Source organism: Electrophorus electricus, chromosome 24, assembly GCF_041902795.1.
Source record: "Electrophorus electricus isolate QZ-2024a chromosome 24, ASM4190279v1, whole genome shotgun sequence".
In the NCBI taxonomy this organism is placed as follows: Eukaryota; Metazoa; Chordata; class Actinopteri; order Gymnotiformes; family Gymnotidae; genus Electrophorus; species Electrophorus electricus.
The window spans coordinates 8404747-8419916 of record NC_137520.1 but is presented as its reverse complement, the minus strand read 5'-3'; the positions used below and the strand labels follow the sequence as shown (position 1 = coordinate 8419916).

The 15170-nt window shown below is 42.4% G+C and overlaps 1 long non-coding RNA gene across 8 annotated transcripts in view; it reads left to right on the top strand.

The window, feature by feature from the left end:
- The window catches only part of LOC118240711 (uncharacterized), a 58734-nt gene extending 43599 nt beyond the window's left edge, over positions 1-15135 (top strand). For 7 of the 8 annotated variants that reach the window (XR_014119754.1, XR_014119753.1, XR_014119751.1 and 4 more), the window contains one exon: positions 10126-15135. This is a non-coding gene — a long non-coding RNA (uncharacterized LOC118240711). The remainder of the gene's footprint in view (positions 1-10125) is intronic. The other variant, XR_014119752.1, reaches the window with a different exon arrangement.
- Positions 15136-15170: the final 35 nt, after the last annotated feature.

Here is a 15170-nt window from a genome sequence, read left to right as displayed (position 1 = left end):
GTTAGCTTGGTGGGCATGTAAATACCTGAGCCTGCACGCCTGGGCCTAACGCTGCTACTCCATTCCAGCCAACCACCTTGCTGGGAAGTGTAGTGTGCTTGCATGGACACCATGGCTGTATGCACAGTGTGTATTCCCACATTTGCCGTGACCTGTGCAGACCCTGAGCCCAGCTTATGACCCTTTCCACTGTCCGCCCTCCAGGGTTCGTGCTTCCCCATCCTCCGTTTGAAGGTGCTGTCTTACCCCTTTATGCTTTTCAGGTCACACCATCCCTGTAGAAGCCCCCCCCCCCCCAGCTCTCTCTCTCTCTCTCACACACACACACACACACACACACACACACACACACACACACACACACACACACACACACACACACACACACACACACACACACACACACACACACACACACCCCTCTCCCTTACCTTTCTCTCTCTCTCTCCTTCTGTCTTACCCCATGCCATGCATGTATGAGCAACACTTTAACTGCAGCCTAAAAGACTAACTGAGGGCTTTTTAGGAGAGGCCGACTGTATTTCGCAATCAGCTCTGTTTGGGTCACCCAGGTTTCACTTAGGGGACCCCTCAGAGACCCTGTCTCCTGCCATGGCCATTGCAGCAGGGGAACAGCTTTCGTGGGTATAAACTCATAATGTGCAATTTTGTAGACGATGCACCACATTTCTGACCATCTGGTGGAACCAGTTGGGGTCTCTGTGCCCGTTATAACTGGTGGAACCAGTTTGGGTCGCTGTGCACATTATAACTGGTGGAACCAGTTTGGGACTCTGTGCACGTTATAACTGGTGGGACCAGTTTGGGGTCTCTGTGCTCGTTATAGCTGGAGAGACTCGCGAGCTTGCAGCCCACTGAGGGAAGCACAGCAGAACTAGCCAAACATGCAGACCAGCTGAGTTTAATGCTGAAGTAGGGTGTAATGCAGACCCAGAGGAGTGCAAGGAATTGCCTTTCTGTTTTATGGGGTGGAGTCACATGTCAAACGATTGTTTTTGGACAGCAGTAGATGGGCGTTCTGGACACCACAGCAAAAGATCCAGAAATTTCAGAGCTTCTTTGTCTCTCTTTCTCATTCTCACACACACACTCACACACACACATGCACACACACACACACACACACACACACACACACACACAAGTTATTGGAAAAATTTACTTGTAAAAACTTGACCATTTAAATCACAGAATCAGAAGTTTTATCCACTTCATGACAAAATTATGTGGTCTGCAAACACTTTTATAACCATTTAGCAATTTGATGTATATTGTTATGAGAGAGAGCATCCATGAGTTGGTTGTAAGATGTTGAAGTATTGATTGTGCACCCATAATTCCTCTGAGAGTGGTAATTGAGGGCTTTTTGTATAATCTTTCATATTGAGCAGGCCAGAGGTTCAAATATACAACTCAGACCAAAGAAACCATCCAATTAATAAACTTCCAAAATGTTCCCTCAAACAATATATATAGCACTTCCATAAAAAAAATCTTTGGAGGGCAAGAGAACATATTATTATTGTTGTTTGTTTGTTCATTTTTTACTAACTTCAGAAAATGTGTTAATAGAACTGATTCTGAAACGTAAATCGAAAAAAATACTGGGATTTTTTTTGTACATGTACTGCATTAGGAAACACCTTTTGATTAAACGTCTCTCTTGATAGTTAATGTTGGTGAATTAAGTGTTTAATTCAATTATATGGGGTACTAATATTTAATTGCTGTCCTCCTAAAAGTAATTAGACCACTACTAATATTTATTGATTGCCATGGCTGCAGTAAGAGTTATTTGCTGTAACAATAATTTATTCTGGGTTGGGTTTTTTTTATTTTTATTATTATTTTTTTTTAACCATATTATCATGAGGATGAATCACTTGAGATGTTACGCGTGCTTTTTGAGGTTCTCTCTATCAATATGGACACAGTCTATACTGGTGAGCACACTGTGATTGCAGGTTGCATTGCAGTCACGGTCGGCATGGCCACCCTCTGACCAACACCTCCCCTCCATCCCCACCTCTCTCTCTCTTTCTCTCTCTCTCTCTCTAAAGCCATGAGCTTCAGGAATCAATGCCGTGATTAAGAAAGAGGCACAGAGGAAAGAGGCTGTGCTCGGCTATAGTCAGCACTCCCTCTCTCTCTCTCTCTCTCTCTCTCTCTCTCTCTCTCTCTCTCTCTCTCTCTCTCCCCCCCTCTCTGCTCAACTCTCACGCTCTTCCTCCTAAGAGACACTTCCACATTCTGTTGCTCTCTCCCTTTATCATGACCTAATCTGAAGGGATCTTTTTTTCCCTGCACACTACTTCAGACCACATTAACTTCCAAAGGGTCAAGCCACCATCTCTCTCGTAAGTCGTCCACTGCCTCAGTCTGCATCTTTTACATTCATTCCCACTTGTAGAGCAAGTTAACAATGAGCAGTCTTAAGTGACATTGGGAGAAATCGTAGGTAAGGACCTTATTAGATCTGTGTGCTCAGTATACTAAGGTCTTGCCCTCTGTTCTAAACGGATTAAAATGAAAAAGGTCCTGCAGGTATTTTGCGATTGTTAGTAGTCTCCCTCTACTGGCCATTTCCTGAAACTGCAGGTAGGATTGTTGCAGCAGTTGCGTATCGCGGTAAGGGCTGATAACATATCATCACAAACGGCCGAATGCCTCTGAGCTAAGTTTAACAAGCTAAACCGATTGCAAAAACCGGCTGTCTGCTTAAGCTGGATATCGATATCCTTGATAGTGACGTGTTCTTGGAAAGATTCAGATATATAAATGTGGGAAGATAAAGGCAGATACTACGCGTTCTATGTAGTGTAGTGTAGTATGTGCACCTATGCAACTGTATATTCAAATTTTTTTTTCCAAAAAATGTTACTTTTTTTTTTACATATATTTCTGTGAGCCCTGACTAAACCTCCACTCTTCATGTTTCTTTTTTCCCCCTCATTCGCTCTTTCATGCATCTACAGCGGTGGTTCCTCACTTACTTATGGGGTCCATCTAGAGGATGCTGGACAGAATGTAGGTCACCAGCACTGCAACGTTGGATTGGATTTAGTTGAAGGAGAACACAGAGAGGGGTGACTCCGTTTTGTGTGTGTGTGTGTGTGTGTGTGTGTGTGTGTGTGTGTGCGTGCGTGCGTGCGTGCGTGCGTGCGTGCGTGAGTGTGAGTGTGTGTGTGTGTGTGTGTGTGTCAGGATGTATCCGCATCTACATATTAGCCCGTTCCCTATGTTTTGCTCACTAGGAGGGTTTCCGTTACAAAGAAAACTTCATATACATCACAATAGGAGGGCTAGTGCATCCTGCTGCATTCTGATGGGAAAGCCTGCAGTAGAGACCTTTTTACAACAGCCCAGAAATCACTGCAGCAAACCACCGCTACATGCCACTTCAGCAATACGCCATCAGAATCTCTGCACCGAGCAACACATTGACCTTTAATACATTAACCTGCATTTTCATTGAGTGCATTTAATTTGGGATACTCTTCTTCAGTAATGGGACATGCTCTCCTGTAATGGACACTGACTGGTTAGCAACACCAGGTTTGAACCTTATTTAAGGACTGCAGCATTCGTTCATTGAATGTATCAGTGAGGTGAAACCCATTCTTAATATGACTGGACATCCATTCAGGAGAAAGGCGGTTAAATTCACGAGACATGAACTGCAGACTGCAGAATATCAACTGTAACATGGATTTTCATCCATACAGGCTGAATCTTGTAGGTATTACGGTCCTTTCTATACATAACATCCTTACTTCATGGGACCAGGAGTGACTGGACAAATGAACATAACCTTAAGTGCAACCGTCATGCTTAATACCTGATTATAAATCCTTGGCAGTCAAAGCCTGTATTTAATTTGTGAACAATAGATATCACCACGTGCTGAGTGACCTCCCTAGTGAGGCACTGCAGTGTACTGTAAGGCAGTCATTTTCAGGTCATGCCTATTTGAGGGTCTTTTGGTCCTCCATCTTACCTTGAGTAAATGAGCCTGGAATTGGGCTGCATGCTCAGTGTTCAGGTGACTGAACCCAGTCAAGCGCCTTCCTCTGTTTAACCCTGGAACTCTCCATAGTTGCATGAGCAGCATGACCCGGGTCATTGTCCTGCTGACAGCCAGGCACCAGCACTCTGTTTGGAGCCATTTGGTTGGTTCTGAGCCATTAAGTTGCTTCTGTACACTTCTGGATTCACACAGGATTCAAATCTAATCACGTGGAGCACATCGCACATACACTATATTACCACCCATCAAATTCCAGAAAGCAGCAAGAGTGATACACTGACGAAGCATCATTTAAATAACAGTAATATTAAGGCACAATAGACAGAGAGAGAGAGAGAGAGAGAGAGAGAGAGAGAGAGAGATTTCCAATGCCTATGACTGCAGTGAAGCCAAAGTGCAGAGCAGAGATTTTTTTTACCCTTGGATTGCCCTAATTATACAGCACATTGATTTTACAATGCATCCATGGATTGATTAGCAATGGCTCCCCCTTGCTGCCCCCTCCCCAAGTAGCAAAGTGCTCTGGCACTTTTTGATGTCTTGCAATCAAAGCATCCATGCCCGCTTGAGGTCAGACCCCAACCCACCCCCACCCCATCCCAACCACATACCCTCTCTCTGTTAGATGAGTTAATGAACGAGAAATAGGTTAGAGGACAGGGGAAAGATTAATCGCTCTTTAGCGCCCCCTATGAGGGGCGGGAGGGGTGCAGCGAGATCAGTGCCTGTGGGTGGAGACGCAAGCAAAAGCAAAGGAGATGAAGAATGCGCTTAAAAATCAATTATACAGTAAATATGACACGAGTCAGGCGTGAGGGCCCCAGGAGAGAATGGGAAAATGAAGTCCCTGCCTCTGCCTGAGTTAATCTGCTCTCTGTGAATAAATTACTCTTTTCACGAGAGGCACATTAAAAAGAGGGGCGCACGTGTAGCGCCACTGCGCCCACTCTGTGTCCCCCGGTGTCTGCGCAATTTATTAATTTGTTTATTCATCTTCGGTTTTGCTGAGGGAGGCGAATGAGCCTTGCCTTGTTCTCGCTTATCTCGCACAGGACACACATGCTAGAGTTCATACCCGGGAAGACGCGCTCCTCAGGAAAGAAATTGAGAGTGTGTGAGAAACAAGTACAGACACACCGGCGAGTTTGAAGGAGAATAGAGAACATGGGGAACTCACTCATCATAAAGTGAGACCAAAAACCACTCTGCGAGTGGATAAAGTCCACCGCAATATACCCGTACTGTGACTGTGCACTAGAGGAACAAGGACGTTGAGTTCGCAATCTCAGAGTCAACGCCATTTTCCCATCAGACCTTCTGAAGCCACACGGCATTTAATTAATTTTCGCATTCGCTGAGCTACGCACGAGCATGCAGGTAAACGCAAGGACATACAGTATAAGCGAGCCGAGGCCCACGCAGTGGACAAACTCGCCTGGCCGGCCCGCTAATGAACGCTTCACATGACTGAACAGGGCCTTCATCCCGAGTCCCAGCCGCCCGTGAAATGAGTGCCTTTGCAGGGCACGGTGACGGCCGAATGGCAAGGCCTAGTAGTAAGCACTATTTCAGCGCGAGGCTAATTAAACCTCCACAGAATAAGCGGAGCCCTATTAGCGCGCCAGACCGGGTCCCGTTAATAGCCTAAAGCAACGCGGATCGATGCCCGTCATTACCATGCGAGCTGTTCCTCTCTAAGTAAATGCTTGAAATACAGTACGCAATAGCTTGGAGCTGGGGGGTTTTTCAGTGAGAAGCGTTTTTTAAATGATTCGACCGTGCACAAATAATTTGTTTGTATTTTTTAAAATCTTAAACCGTTAAATCTTAAACCGTTTCTAGGAACTGTGCCTTAAAGCGCTATCTATTTTCATGCTTATCTTCAAGGATCTTTTAACGTTTGGCCCGGCTCTGTCTCGCGATTTTCTCTTGGCCCTTTTATCCAAACCATCGGGGATATTTCCCGAAAAGTGAAACGACGAGGAAAAGGGGTGAGATATGTAGAAGATGGAAGAAGACGTACAGTCGATCTGTCATTGCCGGTTCATCCCTTTAGCATACAGACTGATTTTTGACCGTACAAAGTCGTCTCGGCGACATTGATTTTTGTGACACGATTTTTAAGTCATTACTTCATCGACCCTGTTCTGCGTCGCTAACAGCAAATCTAACGGTACTTCCTTATAAGATGAGAGGATACACTATTTGGTGATGTGATATTCTTGCGGCCCAATAATTTAGTTTCTTCATTTATGTTTTGTTTGTGTGTGTGTGTGTGTGTGTGTGTGTGTGTGTGTGGCATAAAGTGTTTCTTGAGGGAGAAAGGGTGAGAGATAGAGAGAGAGAGATGGGAAAATACCTAAGCACATTTTGCTCCACCGCTCCCACCTGTAGCATATAGAAGCTATTATGCTCAATAAAAAACAGACCTTCTTACGAGAACCCATTACTGGTTGGCTCAGATAGCTTTTCCACCCCAAAACTGTCAAGTTTGCTAATGGCCAGTTTTAATTTGTTGGTCTATCATGTAGGATGGTGAACGAATCAACTGGAAATACTAAGAGATCGAGTGATTTGGTATGAGTGAAGCTTGTCACTCCTGTCCACCAAAGCGGCCACACAACACACATCCCCCCGCTCTCTTGCGCTGCTTAGTTTCCAATAATAGCCTGTCGTTCACTAGAGGTGATTTGATGAAAAAGGCTTGCGTTATTTAGTGAAGTGCTGGCTAATATGATTTTGGAGACTTAGCTAAGCACTCTAATGGCCTCTGTCAGCACAAGAACAAAAAGAGAGAGCGAGGGAAATAGTAATTAGTGCCAGACAAGGTAAATACTGTAAGTCCTCCATCTAGTGGTTCATGTAGGGTATTGTCTGCGGTAAGATTTCCTGTGGTAATAGAATGCAGATATATGTAAATCACTGTTTAATACCCTGTTTCTCTCACAGCCTGAGGAACATTATTCTCAGTTCAATATTCAGTTCAGGCAGCAGCTAGAAATATTGCTGCTGTTGTAGCCAAAAACCCCTATGTGTCCTCCTCAAACTCCTGCTTTTTGCAAAACACCACAAACACCATCATTAAAATGTGGATCATCTTGACATTTTAACTATTCATAACACATTCTTATAGTGAAAGCATATTAGAACATATTAGGATGTTTCTTTCAAGATTTTCATACGGTATTTAAAAATGGCCTTTTAATTAAAGCGCGTTACTTATTGCTATTGTGCCCATATGTTTTAGCGTAATAGCACTGCCTGTGGTTTTACTGTCAAACGTTTATTTTCTTAATAGAATATTGAACATCCGTACCTGGTGTATATTGCCTGCCTATGAGCGAGAGGAGCGAAGGCCGCCACGTTTTTATCCTAAAAGAGGGCTTAGTGGGGCAACCCTGCCTTTTGAACAATAATTATTGATTATTATTGTAATTGATATTGTATTGATAAATTATATGGAATTGGCATTTCAAGCACTGCAACCTAATAAGAGTAGTACAATAGTATAACGTTAACGGTGTATTTAATTTAATTTTTTGATTTAATAATTAATTTGACTTTAGTAAAAATGAGAATTACGCGCGAACTGCAGAGAACACTTCCTCCGCTAAACAAAAACTCATTAAGATATAATTGTATTATTAATAATTGTTTTTAAAATCAAAATCAAACAGAATATACAGCAACGACCGTATCTTCAATTTTTCTCAAAACTGCGGTCATTGAAGGATTCTTATATAAAATAAATAATGGGGTGACATGAACAACTCATGAGTAATTATGTTTAATTTGTGCACTTAAACTGATGTGACAATATTCCATCGACAATCATCGATAACAACAATTTAATAATCGATATCAACAGCAAAAACAACAACAATAATAATAACAAAAATAATAATAGTACCTCGTAATAATATTAATAATACTAATAGGACAAGACTTGATATACATGACCAGTTAGCCACACATGCGTTTCATGTGTTCTATTAGACCATCCAATTTATTGTTGAAATCCACAGAGTTCAATTGGCAAGCGTAAAATGGTGTTCAAACATTCCCCTACTCACCAGTCATTACCACGGATAAATAAATAAATACATACATACGTACATACATACATACATGTGAAAGAGGTATTACTTTGTTTCCTTCAAATTAAACGTCTTCCTCTTAGCCTATTATGTCTTAATAGTACTTTTATTTAAATGGCATTTTGCCTAATGTAATAATAGCATTAGTCCATTTTTAAATAAGTATTTTCTGCCACGTTTTTTAAATGATTAATTAATTGATGTTGCGCGAATAAGTCCAGTAGGCCATGTAAAAATTGAAGCGAGTGAAGGAGAAAGACCCAAGCTTGAAAATAGCTCACAGAAACAGCATTATTGCCTAAAGAAACGTTTAATCTTACAGGAGGCGATAATATGCCGTAAGACAAGCTTAGCTTTATAGTTCGTTCACTTAACTTTTTTTCAAAGTCCCTGGTGCATTGTTTTCGATTTCTCTCTTACACGTTTTCCGAAGGTGGGATAGAGCCATTAACGTCGTTTAGCATAGCATAATGAATAGATGTCTAAATAACTTGTTATCTCAGCACACTGAGAAAAAAATACGTGTGTAATCCAATTTGTGGTTAAACTGCCTACCTTCAAATTAGGTAACTATCACTTTAACTTTTAATGTTGTAATGTCTGTGCATGTTAGTATTTAGTATGCAAATACGAGTATATTTATGACTTAAATCTAAACCTAAATCTTTTTTGTAGTAAATACGCTGTACATAGTTCAGCATACTTCAAATATTACCTGTACAGATGAGATTTTACAGCAAGCTAAGCTTTCTAGGATCTTTGGTGTGTGTGTGTGTGTGTGTGTGTGTGTGTGTGTGTGTGTGTGTGTGTGTGTGCGTGTGTGTGTGTGTGAGCAAGTGAGTGATAAGAATTGTCATCCCTCAGCATTATTAGTAAGGTAAAGCTGATTGGGGCAATAACTCTTGTGTAACTCCTTTGCAAATGATTGGAAAGATAGTCAGCAAATAAATCAAATTCCAAATGGGCCTTACACACACTCTGTGTAGGCCCTGTGACTCACACACACTATGAAGGCCCCAGTGCAAATCAAGACAGCCCAACCTCAATTAGATATCTTTTGTCAATTATCAAATATAGAATCAAGAGTCTAAGGGCACACACATATACAATATTACTGCTTTATGTGTTGTAACGAATGTATGCACAGCCGTTGTACTTCAAATTCACTCCAAATGTGTGTTTGAATGCATTTAAGTCTGTGAGTTTTTGAACACCTGAGCATTCCTCCAGCCTTTGCAGCAGTGAGTCGGCAGAACAGTGTGTGTGACGAGAGGTGTTTACATTAGATAGGTGATCCAGAGTGATAGCGCACATGCTCTGCTCTGCTAATCTCTGCCCCACAGCTGACTGAGGCTATACTGCCCTCGAGCAGTTCTTTGCTCTTACACACTGACCTTTTCTGTACATTTTAACATGTTAAAATTCACATTGTTTTTGCCCTGTGTGAGTAGCCTACTGTGTTTAAAGAGGTTCATAAAGCAGGTCTTTGGGTTTTTCTTTCTGTATGCTGTCTGCAGAATGGTGAAGCCGTTCCCTCTGTGTGTGTGTGTGTATGTGTGTGTGTGTGTGTGTGTGTGTGTGTATGTGTGTTGGCATACTAATGCAGTAGATCCTACTGAAACTCAGAAGCATAATTGCATAATTGGGCCTCAGTGTGATTTCATTATAATACTTTTATATGATGATTCTTAATAAGAGCTGTGTTGCTTTGGCTCCTCAGAGATATCATTACAATTATCTTAATTCTTTCCTAATTACCTCTGCTTAATACGATGGCAAAAAATCACTGAAGCATATAATTTATGAATAATTGAAAATGTGGCCCATATCAGTGTATGGACTCTATAAAGTAGTTTGGTTTAGTACTTATAATACACTTAGGCTAAACGCGTAATGCCTTTAACTGTTAAGCATCCTTGCAATTAAGTATGAAATGACAATGCAGTTCTTCAGTTCAGCTTTGCTTTCTTTTCCTTTTAGCTGTTAGTGTGGTGTATTCCCAAAGGAAGCTGCTCACCATGGTGATGCTATCAGTGGTTTCCTCCATCCCATCGGTCCGAATTTCTCCAGATAACATGAGTGGTCGACAAACATGCGAAGAAACGGACAGAAAAGGACAGTGGAGGAGGAGAGGGAGACTCTAAGAGACCTCGTTGTACAAAGTATCCTTTTATTTTTATGTGTTAACAGAACAGATTCATCTATGGTCGTGAAGTTTACCAATGATTATGAAATGATGGCGCGAGGCCAAAGCTGATTGGTCAGATGTTGAAAGGGGAGAGCGAGCTCATGAGTTTTTCAGGTGATGGTGAGCAACTTATTTGGATACCATTTCTAGCTTTCATTGAGAATGCAGGTTTGTGACAGTGCTTTATAAAACTCTGTTTGGATTAAATATGCATTCTAATATATTGTATTACGCAATAAAAATATAAAGCAAAATCAGTGAAGGAGGTTGACAAACGTGTTTAATAGAAGTAGGAAGAATTTCAAAGCCTGAAGGAAAAACTGATGTAATTGTAGCTTTATATAATAGTCAGCCCTGTGAATATTGGCTAAAACCAAATCTCTCTCTCTTGCTCTCTCTTACTCTTTCCCCCTCTCTTCTCTTTCTGTTTGCTGTGACTGACAAAGCTCTCAAAGGTTAGTGACCAAAGGATACTTACCATGATCAATAAGCTCATCAGTGAATCAACCACACACACACAGACACACACACACTCGTACGCACACACACTGGGTGTGTTTTTCCAATAGCTGCCCCAATCCCCACCTTCTGTAAATAAGTAGTTTATTAGTGGTGAGCAGTTGGCCCATTGACAGCTGGTTGCAGAGCTTAGCGCATGTGTGTGTGTGGTTGGAGTAAATGAAGTGTGTAAACGAGCTTTTTATGGTTCCGAAAGGGGTGATGTTTTACACCCTATTTAACTGTTCATTGCTGCTGCCCACATCACAAAGAAAAACACTTAATCTTTACCAAAATACGTCGTCCCATAAAAACAAAAAGAAAGAAGCAACGTTATGACAGTCCCTACCTAACATAGGAACACTATGCCGTATAAGTCAAGATGCTAGTTCTCCAGCCTTTCATTTTGACATGTTTGTACATACACATATTACCAAAAGATATCTAACAATACCTATATAACTAGAACCACAACAGACTCAGAGCCCAGGTCTTGAATTTGCATTATATGTTTCATTATTTTCTGCATTTCAGTCAGCATCAGCATTATTAAACTTCAAGTTAAAAGCCAATATTAGAGGCCTTTTCTTTCCTGGTAAGGACAGACTCCATCTTTTCTGCCAGGCTAGCTGTCCTTTTACGTGACCAAGGACATTCTCCCAGAGCTTCAGTTACATTCCTCTTGGTCCAGTACAGTTCAGTTCTGAAGGATTTCGTGCGTGTGAAGCGCTCAGAAGCGAACCGGCATCATCTGGCTGTTGAGCTCGATAAGCCAGTCATAGACCTATCGACCGGTTTATGTGATAAAACAGTAACGTCACAGACATGCTGAGAGTGCATTTTTAGCACTTGTTTATAATAACCCAAGGACCATAGGCTTGTGGAGCCACAAGCTGAGCAGCCGCATGTTGTTATGGTTTACAAGTGCTGACATCTGGATTGCCACCTGTAAAAGCTGATCCCCACAAGTGAACAAAATGCTCTAGTTTCAGCAAGACTTGCTCAGTGCATGGGAAAACCGAGAACATGGTAACGCTGTGGGGGTCCATGAATAGTTTATGGAGTCCATGTCCCTCATAGCCATCCTGAGCCAAATCTGTCCTCACATCCGGATCACTCCGGCTTATCTCCCGTGAGTGATTCTGTGTGTGATTGCATTGAGAGGTGTGGGGAAAGAGCTGCTATTGAAAGGAGCCGGACAGCGTGGCTTTAAGCAAGGAGCAGTGTTGGACTTGGGTTAAATGATTGTCAGGTTTAACCCATGGATACACAGTCAAATTGAGGAATAGGTACTGCTTATGCAGAGGTTCAGAATCATGGAAATATGCTGCACGAGCTGTTTTCACTCAGCCGCCCACACACGCCCGTGCACACACACACACAGACACACACACACACACACACAAGCAGGTATTGGTATTGTACAAATAACACTGGCTCACCAAATACATTGTCAGCCTGCCTGACTGATTTGCTGGTATATACTATTCCACCTCTCCTCATTTTACATTCTTTATGTGTGTATGTGTATACCATAAAGATTATGAGCATGTGTTATTCTAGGCTAGGTCAAGCAAATAACACTCTGTAGACTCACCTCTTCTGTGTGTGTGTGTGTGTGTGTGTGTGTGTGTGTGTGTGTGTATGCTGTCGCTTGTGGCATACCTGTCTGCCACTGGGTCACCCGCCAATGACCCCTGTTCTACCCAGCCCCGCCCTGCTGAGCCAACCATGCTTCCAGGGTCTGTCCCTCCAGCCAGCAGCGTGTGCTGCAGACACAGGCCCCGCTCGATAGCCTTACAGTTTGCTGGACTGTTCAAATTCCTTTAGTCTGGTACTCATTTCCCGGGTACTAAAGACTAATTGCAATCATTGTCTCCTCTGGCAATGAGCAACGCAGCATCCTCGTAAACCCTGCACTATGAACCTAACAATCAGCCTGTCTGAGCATCGTTCATCACAGTCGTGAGTGTTGCCTTGTGTGACTACAGACTGGTATCACAGCTGTGGCAAGCTTGTTCAGTTCTGCCTCAAAGCTCCGGTATGCTGGCTAACTACTGACTCTCTTATTCACAGGCTGAGTGATAAAGGTGTTTGGCTGTATAGCAACCAATTTTACCATGTGATTGGTTGTTTGACTTGGAGGAGGTTGGGCCCTGTGTCTGACCTGCTGACAGGGTCATGGAGAGCAAGGGCTTTCCCACTCTCAGTTTTCCTTGTTGTGCGAGCTCTGGGTGTTCCTCTTGCAGTCAACCTCAGCAGTTGTTCTTTGCACATTATCCCCAGGGTGGTGAAGTCATTGTATCCATGCACAAATTCGCACATGTTGACAAATACACACACATTGATAAATACACATGTGTTATGTTACGTTTAGTTACATATACAAATACACACACGTTGATGTGTATTGGGTTTCATAATGCAAATCATCTTTACCTTCTGACAGCTGACATTGGTGTTCTACCGGAAAACAAAAAGTTTCTTTAAATGTTAAGTGTGTCTGTGTGTGTGCGCATGCATGTTTAAGTGTGTGTGTCAGTGTATGCGTGTGTGTGCACATGTTTGTGCATGTGCGTGTGTGCGCAGATGTTTATGTTTGTGTGTGTGTGTGTGTGTGTGTGCGTGTGTGTGCATGCGTGTGCGTATGTGTGTATGCTTGTGTGTGTGTGTGTGTGTGTGTGTGCGCATGCATGCGTGCGCGTGCATGTGTGTGTGTGTGTGTGTGTGTGTGTGTGTGTGTGTATCCCTGCTGTGCCCCAGTGCAGGAGCAGAGATAGGGAGTAAGGGGGTGAGAACTGAGGACTCAGATAGGGCAGCGGCAGACAGGCAGACAGGAGCCAGCCCCTCTGCTCACCCAGATTAGCCTGACTCCAGCAATGCATTCCCCAGCCTGCTTCTGCTGCTCCACGATGCACAACTGGACTCCTGGAATACACCACACACACACCACACACACACACACACACAGACCAGGAGGGTTGGGGGGTTGGTGTGTGGTACTGCAGACTATAGGAGAAAAAGTACAGGGAAGGCCAAAGATTAAGAGCCTAATGCAATGATATCAGTCCCTTATAAATGTCCAGGACATACGCAACAGTGCATAAGTTGCATTGCAATCATTATCCAGAAATATGTCTTGTTACAAGAGAGAGTGTGACCTGTGCCTTCATCATTATGTCAAGGCGTTTTAATTGTAATCAAGAGCAACCAAAACATGGCCGTGCAATCTTATAAAGATACAAACATAACGTCATAGAGAAATCACAGAGTGAACCCATACATCCACGTCATCTAAGACTCACAAACCCCAGTGTACAAAACCCAGGACAAAACTACACTGACAGCCATCAGAAGACAACCAGAGCAATACCAGTTTTATTTCACCCTAAACGAGGTCATGATCACATTATCCCAATGTATGATAATAAGTGACAGAATTCCCAAAGCACCTTCCATGGCAGTGGAAAGCAAACAGTAAACATTTTGTGCTTTGGCCTCAAAATCCAAGGCATACAGTGACTTAAACGAGTTTGTGCTTCAAAAGGCACAAATATTATTAGAGACTGTGAACACGTCGAAAAGATTAGCTTGTTATCCGTCAGTCTTTTCAAAGTAGAAGAGAGCTTATTTTCCTACACTGCAACACTATAGGGATATTGACAAGAAATTATAAGTAAAACTGTAGGACCAAGAATGGTTAGACGATTAGGGAAAGACGAGAGCATTTCTTGAAAGATACATAAGTTATATTAAGGTGATGTAGAATACAGCGATAGCACATTGGATGTTATTTACTTAACCAGAGACTGACCGGAGAACCGCGAGCTGTCTACCCCCTCGCGCGGTTGCGTAGAGCGTCGTGATGGACAGCGTAATGAGACTCGCTCGGGGAAGGCCTCCCGAGACACTTCATTCATAAGCGCTGTATCAGCAGTTCAGTCGTGAAAGACGACCATTACACAGCGCTTCAACCCCTGCTTTTGGTAGCCTCTGAAATGTCGGGGTTAAGACACCCTCGCACTGCAAATGAACCGATTCCGAATCAGTTCACGATCAAAATTACAATAAAATTACCATCATTCAGAAACTGGTTAAAAGACATGTCTTCGAATCTTCTATAAAATACATGCTACTAGATTTAATAATTGCGCGTCCTCCATAATCACACACGTCGATAATCGTAGGCTATACACTATATCTGGGCATCATAAAATCGCCATTTTCACTGGTATATTGACACCATCACACCAATTCTATCGAAATAAAAATATTTGTATAAAAAATATTTAAAGTTTATATTTAAAGTTTATACTAGTTCTAATTATATATATATATA